Genomic DNA, 9,317 nt, shown 5'->3' with positions numbered 1-9,317 from the left:
AACCGTAGAGTATATACTGAGTCAAACCCATCTTTTTCATGGAATTTCTTGCCATGCTTTGGGAGTCCTCGTTCTCCAGGCAATCTCTGGTGCAAATAGATTATGCTAAGATATCTTACACTTGATCAATAGTATTGGTAATACAATGATGCAATATTAATGAAGAACAATGGGAACATATTAATACACGCTGCAGAATAAAATTTTGTTAGCTCCTCTCTCTCTTTGAATGCCTTTTGCCAGAATAGAATATTTTGCGTATCTGGAGAGAGATTTGAGTTTGGATAGAGATTTGGGGGAAGTAATTCAATAAAACTTTAAGAAGAGGGAGGGAATTTGAAAATATAAAGCTATTTTAAAGGAATACTTTTTCAGTTATGAGATAGCCGAAAATGTGGGTATTGGCTGTGGGATGCCAATTTGTTAAACTTTAAGTTATTTTATGCCATTTAGTAAGCACTCTTGTCATACGGTGCCAAATCCCCAAGGAGAATTTGGCACTGTATTACTAAGCCCACCTAATGGTATAAAATAGCCCAATGTTTAGTTATTGGCACTAAGTAGTCCATATTGCGTGTCTCCTGTCTTGATGAGGATCGTTTCTCTTTTCAATGAGTCTTATATAGCGCTAATTAACATTAGTTGATCAGCGAATTTTAGATGCTGATAATTATACCTATAAATGAATTTCACTTCTTTCTTATGCCCTAAAGTTCTTGTTTGAAGTCATTTAATTTATTTATCACAGAACAAGTCCCTTTAGTTACTGTCGTAGTTCTTTTACAAGACAATCAAGTAAACACATCAACTATAAGAGGGAGTTCTTTACAATATCTTAGGTCAAATGAGCAAATGAAGATTCATCTGAATTCAATATTTCCACACAATTATAATATATGTAAAAATTCGTTAAAATTTAAATATATATTAGATCTCAAACCATAGTTTTAAAAGTACAATTAGTTCAATGTTAAGAATCTTAAAAGTCGAATTCATCAAGTTTAAATCGTGGATTCGCCTATGAATCTAGCTTAATATCAAAGTGATTAATTCCTTTTGTTTACCTCTGTGTATGGTTCCTCTAGTATTATTCACAGTTTCATTATGATCAATTATTTAATGAGGCTTGTCTCTATCATTAAACATTTTTTGAAAATTGATATATAAAATATTGGATGCAAGAGAAAAAATTGGTTGGGAAAAAATATTATCTACTGGTGACATGGAACTAATTATATATTTCCCAGCCTGTTACTTGTAGGTGTTCATTCCTTGAAAAAAACAACTAAAATTTAGTTTGTAATTCTAAGGATAATCCTTTGCTACCAATTTATAATTAGTCAAATAGCAAAAAGGTCTCTAAACGGCAGAAGTTCACATTATTAATATGCACTTTTAGGCTGGCAAATACAAGATCCATATGAATGAAAATAAAAGAAGGAGGCTTATCATAAAAGATGCACAAATATTGAGGGGAAAAATAATGCAGCAAAGATCATTGCGTCAAATGTCGATGTTGGGCAGCGACTAACTGTAGAAAACAGAGATATTACAGGCACATATGAGGAGTCCAACAGGGGTGAAGGTTGGACAACGGTAGCACGAAAGAGTTCTTCATCCAGCAGAAGTGCCTCTCCCGGACGTAAAAATCAGCAACAGGGAGCAGCAACTTCAGGTCTTCAACCTGGTGCCTCTCAAAATATTGGTTGCCCAAATATAGTTTTGGAAAAAAACTCTTTTCAAGCTATTGCAGGGGATCAATATGATGACATTTTCGCCACACCTGCAACTGTGAACATTAATGTCAGTGGATCCCAAATTTCCGAGAGCATAAATCCAGTACATGAACTGATTGAGAATTTACTTCCTTCTTAGCGGGCAGAAGGGTGTTACAAGTGAGAGTCGATGGGCCGACATGGTGGGAGAAGAGAATGAGCATGTTATCTCTCCCTCCATGCCTAGCAAATTGAGCCCCGACGCACCAGCTTTTGTGCCTAAAGGCAGTGGCATTACCAGTGCTTCATCTCCACTACATCCTAGGCGACAATTGGTTTTAACAGGTTCTAATGTTAATATATATATATATATGTTAGCGACAAGGAGCTTCTTGCTGCATTAGTGAGTTCTAATGTTGAAAAGTTGACTTCTCTTACACCTATTAACACTAACAAGTAACTACAAGTTAGTGGTGATAGTACTTTCTCTCCAAATAGATTTGCTAACCCACAAGATGAGGACATCCAGGAAGGTGAGGAAGAGGCTATGTGGGATTTTGTTTTGCAAATGCCGCTAGGGATGCAGATATTTCTCCTAGGCAACTACGCTATAACAAAAAGAATCATGGAAGAAAGAAAAGTTGGGATGGTAAGGTGACTGCGGATTTTGTTCTAAGGCACCTACCGATGCGACTAGCAAAGCAAAATCATATGACGATGCTGTCAACTGCAACAAGATCCAATAAATCCAAGAAGAAATGATGAAATATCAAGTGTTGTTGGACAGATTTGAAGAAGAAGACAAGAGGAACAGAAAGTTTGAGGTTGATAACTCAACTTTCTTCTTAGTTTTTATATTATTGGATTACTTAAGCATTCTCATTTGTAATATCATCATAGAGTATAATATAAACTCTATGATGATCATAGAATATCTAGTTCTCTCTAGCTCTTATTTTCTTCATGCTTGTTAATTAGTCGAATTTGGTTAGCTCATTAGGATTGGTAAGGTAAGGCCTAGCCCCCACTTGCTTGTACTTATCCTTGTTGAGGATTTATTATTATTATTATTATTATTATTATTATTATTATTATTATTATTAAAAAAAGAAAGGAAGAAGGCTTAATGCATATACAGCCCCCTAACCTTGTCCCTTTTTTCCATTTTGGCACCTCAACTAAGTGTTGTTCCTATTGAACCCCTGAACTTATCCTCAAGTATGTCTATCAAAACAATTCGACTTACATAGTATTCCATCTTCAATGTAAGAATATGCTAATATATATTCTAATTTAATTATGCCATCTTTTAGCTAAGCTTAGCAACAATTGAGAGGGGGGAAAAAGAGTAGCTCTTAATTAAGATCACAGTGAAAGAGCAGAAACCGATACATCCACGACCTAAAGAATAGCTTACCACAAGTCTAAAATATTACTCCACCTTCATTTCCCTAATTTAATTTCCGCTTCTAATGAAAAACAGATTTAGGGGATTTGATAGACATACTTGGGACGAGTTCAGGCATTCAATAGAGACAACACTTAGTTGAGGTGCCAAAATAAAAAAAGGGACAAGTTTAGGAAGCCGCATATGCATTAAGCCTTCTTCTTTTATTTTCATTCATATGGATCTTATATTTGCCAGCCTAAAAGTGCATCTTAATCATGTGAACTTCTGCCGTTTAGACCTTTTTGCTATTTGACTTATTATAAATTGGTAGCAAAGGATTATCCTTAGAATTACAAACTGAAATTTAGTTGTTTTTTCCAAGGACTGAACACCTACAAGTAACAGGCTAGGAAATATATAATTAATTCCATGTCACCAGTAGATAATATTTTTTCACAATTGGTTGTGAAAAAATATTATCTACTGGTGACATGGAATTAATTATATATTTTCCAGCCTGTTACTTGTAGGTTTTCCTCTTTAATTTTTAATTAAACATTGTATGATAGATTTGTGTCAATATCTAAAAATATCTCTTGTTGGCATAAGAACAATCATCTCCATGCATCTCAAACAAAATCACCAATCATGCCTTCTACCCTTTTTTTTAATTCTTTTTATTCTTTTTATTATCAGAATAGTATCTTGCTTATTTTTCTCTTGAGGTTGCAAGAGCATGTAAAACAATTGAGGTGCAAACATATACTAGTGAAAGGTAGTAGCCGCTAGGCGAGGTGCAAGCATGTATCGGTAGAAGATAGATAATAAGCATAAAGCGGTGGTGAAATAATCGAGGTGCAAACACACACACACACACACACACATATATATATATATAGGTCTAGAAGGTAGCAGGTGGTTGTGTATCAAAACTTTTTCTCTCTCTACCACTGACACCGACAATGGTAAAAAGCCCCAATCCAGCGATTGCAACTCACTCGCCGTCCCCCTGGGACGCTGGAGATGCCGGAAACGGCGCGTGGCAATGAAATTGCCGCTAACAATCCTACTACGACTACATCTACGGGCCAAAATCTCTCTAATTCCACTTATGCAAAGGTAATTCAAAACCCTAAAGCTCCCATCTTGAAACAAATCCGATTAGGGAACCCGGATGTCACCGCCAAATACACCACTCATCATGGAGTACCGGCTGTGCTATTCAACAACGATGAATATTATAGGGTTATGTCCGAAGAATGTAAATTCACTCTGGTCGGGAAATTTATTCGAGCCAGACCTCAAATAGAAAAGCTACGAGCAAGATTCGCAGAGATAATAACCGTTAGAGGTAAAGTTACAATTGGTGTTTATGATTATCGTACTGTCTTTGTCGAATTTTCCAATGAGGATGATTTTAAGACAGTTTGGTATAGACGTTCTATTGAAATCGATGAACAAATTATGTGGTTAGAAAAGTGGACGCCGGAGTTCAAACCCGATGAGGATTCTCCGGTAGTTCCAGTTTGGGTTCTATTACCGGGCTTGCCTTTTCATTTACATACTTGGAATTACGTAAAACAAATAGTTGCCCCGACAGGAACTCCACTTATTATGGATACTGCCACTGAGAATCGAACCAGGCCAAGTATGGCGAAAGTGAGAGTCGAGGTGAACCTCACTAAGACTCAAATCAACTCTATATTCATTGGAACTGAAAATGAGAGCTGCCCTCGTAAAGGGTTCTATCAGAAGCTTGAATACGAGAATGCCCCCAAATTCTGTACTCATTGTAGGATGTTGGGTCACTCAATAATCCAATGTAGAAGGGTTGAAAAGAAAAAGGAAAGGAACCAGATGGTAGCTGCGGAAGTACAGACCAGGCAAAATCAGGCCGAAAAAGGGGAAACACCATTACAAAAAATGAACACAGAACAGATTCAGCAGAACAAAGATGTACAAGACAACATCAAAGGTGATAATGCACCAAATACGTCAACTGTGGCTGGATTTGGAACTGATCAGGACGAGGATGGCTTTATTGAAGTCACCAGGAAGAGGAATAAGAAGGTTTTGAAGACTAACAAGTTTCATGATGGAAAAGATCACACAAGAGCGACCGGGAAAATGGTTATTCAGAACAAAAGTGACAAGAGTAGCAATGATACAAAAGAGGATCATGAAAATGCCAAGCAAATAAAAGCTACTGAACAAATGAGGAACGGGAAACAGAGAACAGAGCAGAGGGAACAAGAATCTGATTTTCAGACCGAGGGGCAAGGAATTCTTGCGGCATTTAATCGCGGAAAACGAGAAGCGGCGGAGAGAGCGACCCTATTAATTTGGAAGCACCCGGAGTTGGCAAGCAAGGGAATCATATCCATGGTTTGCAGCAAACCCAAAAAGACAACAAAGAACGAGAACTCAAAGCAGCAGGAGCCAAAGGCCAAAAAATGAAACAAAAAAGAGGAAAAAAAAAAAAAGTTACCGCTGCCAGATTTCTCAAGAATATGTTGTGGGTAAAACAGAAACCAAAAGCTGGTAACGAACAAGAACACCTTTGGAAAACTCGACAAAGCTTTAGATGGAAACAAGTCGACAAAAGAGCGACGCCAGAACAATGTGGAAGTCATTCAAGGTCGGGAAGAGAACAAAACAGTTGATAGCCAATGCAGTAGCTCTAAAGGAATACAAAAAGATCATATGTCCCCTACTACAACCGATCCGAGTGTTTACAATTAAAAGGGCGAATAGAGATTGATACGGGTAACATTGAGTACATTCCTCCGAAAATAAACATGGCCCGATTTAGGAAATAACTCCGATCGGGAATATTGTTATGACACTAGTGAAGAACAAATAGCAGGAATATCAGGAGGATAAGAAGGTGGACTAGTTACAAACAGTCTTCCTTCCCTTTCACATACTTAGGTTGTCCCATATCTTTGTGGTAGGAAGAGAATCTCTTATTTTTCTGACATTTCCAAAAAGATCCTAAATAAGATTGCAGGTTGGCAAGGAAGATTCTTATCTCCAGGTGGTAAGGCTACCATTATTAAGCATGTTCTTCAATCTCAAGCACTTCATATATTTGCTGCCTTAATGCCACCTGTTACATCTCTTTATGAGATTGAAATGCAATTTGCTAACTTCTTCTGGGGAGAGAAAGATGGAAAAAATGGCTATCATTGGTCCTCTTGGGATAACATGAGTTACCCTACCATAGAAGGGAGCTTGGGTTTCAGGAATCTTCTTGATATCTGTCACACATTTGCTGCTAAAAGATGGTGAAGATTAAGAACAGAACCTTCTTTGTGGGCACAATTCATTAAATCAAAGTATTGCCAAAGAAGAAATCTCAACTCTAAGATCATTGCTCCAAAAGACTCAGCTGCTTGGAAAGACTTGCTTCATATTAGAGATAATATTGAAGCCAACATCAGTTGGAAAATTAATTAGGAAACGATCTGTTTTGGTGGGATAGCGGACCCATCATGGGTCTCTTTATCGATTTTAAACCCTTCGGCCAACTGGTAATGTTAAAGTTAACCATTTCTTATTAAATCAGCAATGGCGGATTGATGATAATCCTTTCTCCTTACCAAGGGACACTCTGAATCTGATCAAGAGTATCCCTATCGGTAAACATGATGAAAAGGATCAGCCTATTTGGAATCTGAATAGCAATGGTTTATTTACATGTTCTAGTGCATTCGAATTCCTTAGGAAGAAGGATTCAAATTTATAATTTCATCTGGATAAAAGAAATTCCTTTCAAGGTTTCCTTTTTCATGTGGAAGCTTTTAAAGAAAAATCTCCCTCTAGATGCTAATCTTTCAAGATTTAACATTGACAAAGGTGCTAGTTGTTGTTGTTGCAGGACTCATGCATAGAAACAGGGAACCATGTTTTTGCACAAAGTGAGCTTGCAAAACAAACATGGCAAATCATGACCAGACCGCTGGGGATCAGCATTACTGGTTCCACTGTTCAAACAATTCTCTAGCAATGGTGGAGACAAAAACCAAGAAATATTGTTCACAAATTCCTTCTACTTATCACTCCAATGATAGTATGTTGGGAAATTTGGAGAGCAAGGTGCACTAAGAAATTTGAACAAAAAAATATTACTGCTTCTAATATATGTTTTCAATCCGTATTTCAGATCAAGGTGGCAATAAGACAGAAATTCAAATCCATAGACTACACCTGGAACTGGAGCAAAGTGTGTTTACAAGCGGAAAACTTCAAAGCTGTGATAACTAGTAAGATGATCAGATGGATCAAACCTGCAGGCAACACTTGGAAGCTCAACACAGATGGAAGTTACATGAAAAATCAAAACAAAGCAGGAGCCGGTGGTATTGTTAGGAATAGAATTGGGGATATGGTTATGGCCTTTGCATATCCAACCGATTCGCACTAACAATTATAGTGAAGCATATGCAGCTCTAGTTGGAATTTCTTGGGGTGTCAATCATCCTTTCGAAGCCCATGAAGTAGAATTGGACTCCAAGATAGTGGTACAAATGATAGATGGTTCCCTTAAACCTCCCTGGAGGTTATTGGACATTATAGAAAACACTAAGGCAAAGATGGCTCACAGAAACATCTCGATAAAGCATTGCTTTAGAGAAGGGAATGAGGTGGCGGATGCACTAGCTAAATATGCAACACAAATTCAAGTCCCTAGAATTTTTTTGAATGAAGGAGACTTGCCAAAGGAGGCTAGAGGACCGCTCAGAATGAATAAGCTTGACCTCCCCTCCATTAGGAGAAGAGTTAAAAAGAACTCAGGCTGGTGCTTTGAACCACCTTGAGGTGACTTAGATGTTATACATTAACTTCCTTAAGTTTCAATGCATTAGTATATCGAATAGTATATATATGTAATCTTATGTATGGAGGTAAGGTGCCATGTCCCCCTCCAATTTAACTAATTTTTGGTTTCAATTGACATGGTAGGGGTCTGCCAAACCCCCTATCACTAAGATGGTGATGGTTTCTGGAAAAAAAAAGAAGAAGGTAGCAGGTGTTAATTAGTAGAATAATCAAGCTATATATATATATATATATATATATATATATATATATATATATATATAGGTCTAGAAGGTAGCAGGTGTTAATTAGTAGAATAATCAAGCTATATATCGAAGTGCATGCAAACAAGTTGGTGGACGACACAAGTTACAAGTAAATAATCAAAAATACACACAATTTGGCCCCAATGTCACTGTTATAAATAATTGTGAAACTAGTTACTCCCAAAGAATCTCATTAATATATTAGCGTTGAATTCTTTGGTATTATCTTCAACAGGCATATATGCATGCAGCACATATCGTGGAAATATTATTTTTATTTATTAATATGATGACAAAGATTTCCTTTCCCATGTGGGTTTCAAGTAAATAATCAAAAATACACACAATTTGGCCCCAATGTCACTGTTATAAATAATTGTGAAACTAGTTACTCCCAAAGAATCTCATTAATATATTAGCGTTGAATTCTTTGGTATTATCTTCAACAGGCATATATGCATGCAGCGCATATCGTGGAAATATTATTTTTATTTATTAATATGAAGACAAAGATTTCATTTCCCATGTGGGTTTCTTCCTTTGCTCTACAATATGTATGGCTTGCTAGTTGCTACCCAACCATTTCCCACTTCTTTGACACGATGAACATGTATTGTTGAAATAATAGTTGATCAGTTTCGTTTCAAATTAAAGATCGTATATGTATAAATACGTATACACATTCGGTGTTTATATCGAGTCAAATAATTTAACTTTAACAGTTAAAAATTAAAGTGGAAATGCATACTACTTAACTCACAGTTAAGTAATAAATGCATAAATGAAAGACCTTTGGTTCAGGCTTTCCTCGTCTCTTTTTTAACCATGTTTTCCACTCATTGATTTGATCATTAATTAAGTGCGATTAAATTTTTACTTTGTGCATATGTGGGCCAAGTTGAAGACTACGGGTGTCGTAGCGTTGTATTATAGGCCGGGGGACGTAGAATTAAAGTTGCAGGCTCAGTCGATCGAAATTTATAGCTTTCGATCACTCAAACTTTATATATATACTAGTTATATATATACCGTGCGATGCACGGGCGAACATATTTATTCACTTTTAATTATTTCGGTCTTTTAAGGTTTGTATTTTGTAAATAATTTTAAAAATTTGTCATAGTC

This window comes from Lycium ferocissimum, chromosome 6 (genome assembly GCF_029784015.1).
Source record: "Lycium ferocissimum isolate CSIRO_LF1 chromosome 6, AGI_CSIRO_Lferr_CH_V1, whole genome shotgun sequence".
In the NCBI taxonomy this organism is placed as follows: domain Eukaryota; kingdom Viridiplantae; phylum Streptophyta; class Magnoliopsida; order Solanales; family Solanaceae; genus Lycium; species Lycium ferocissimum.
This window is presented reverse-complemented; position numbering follows the sequence as displayed.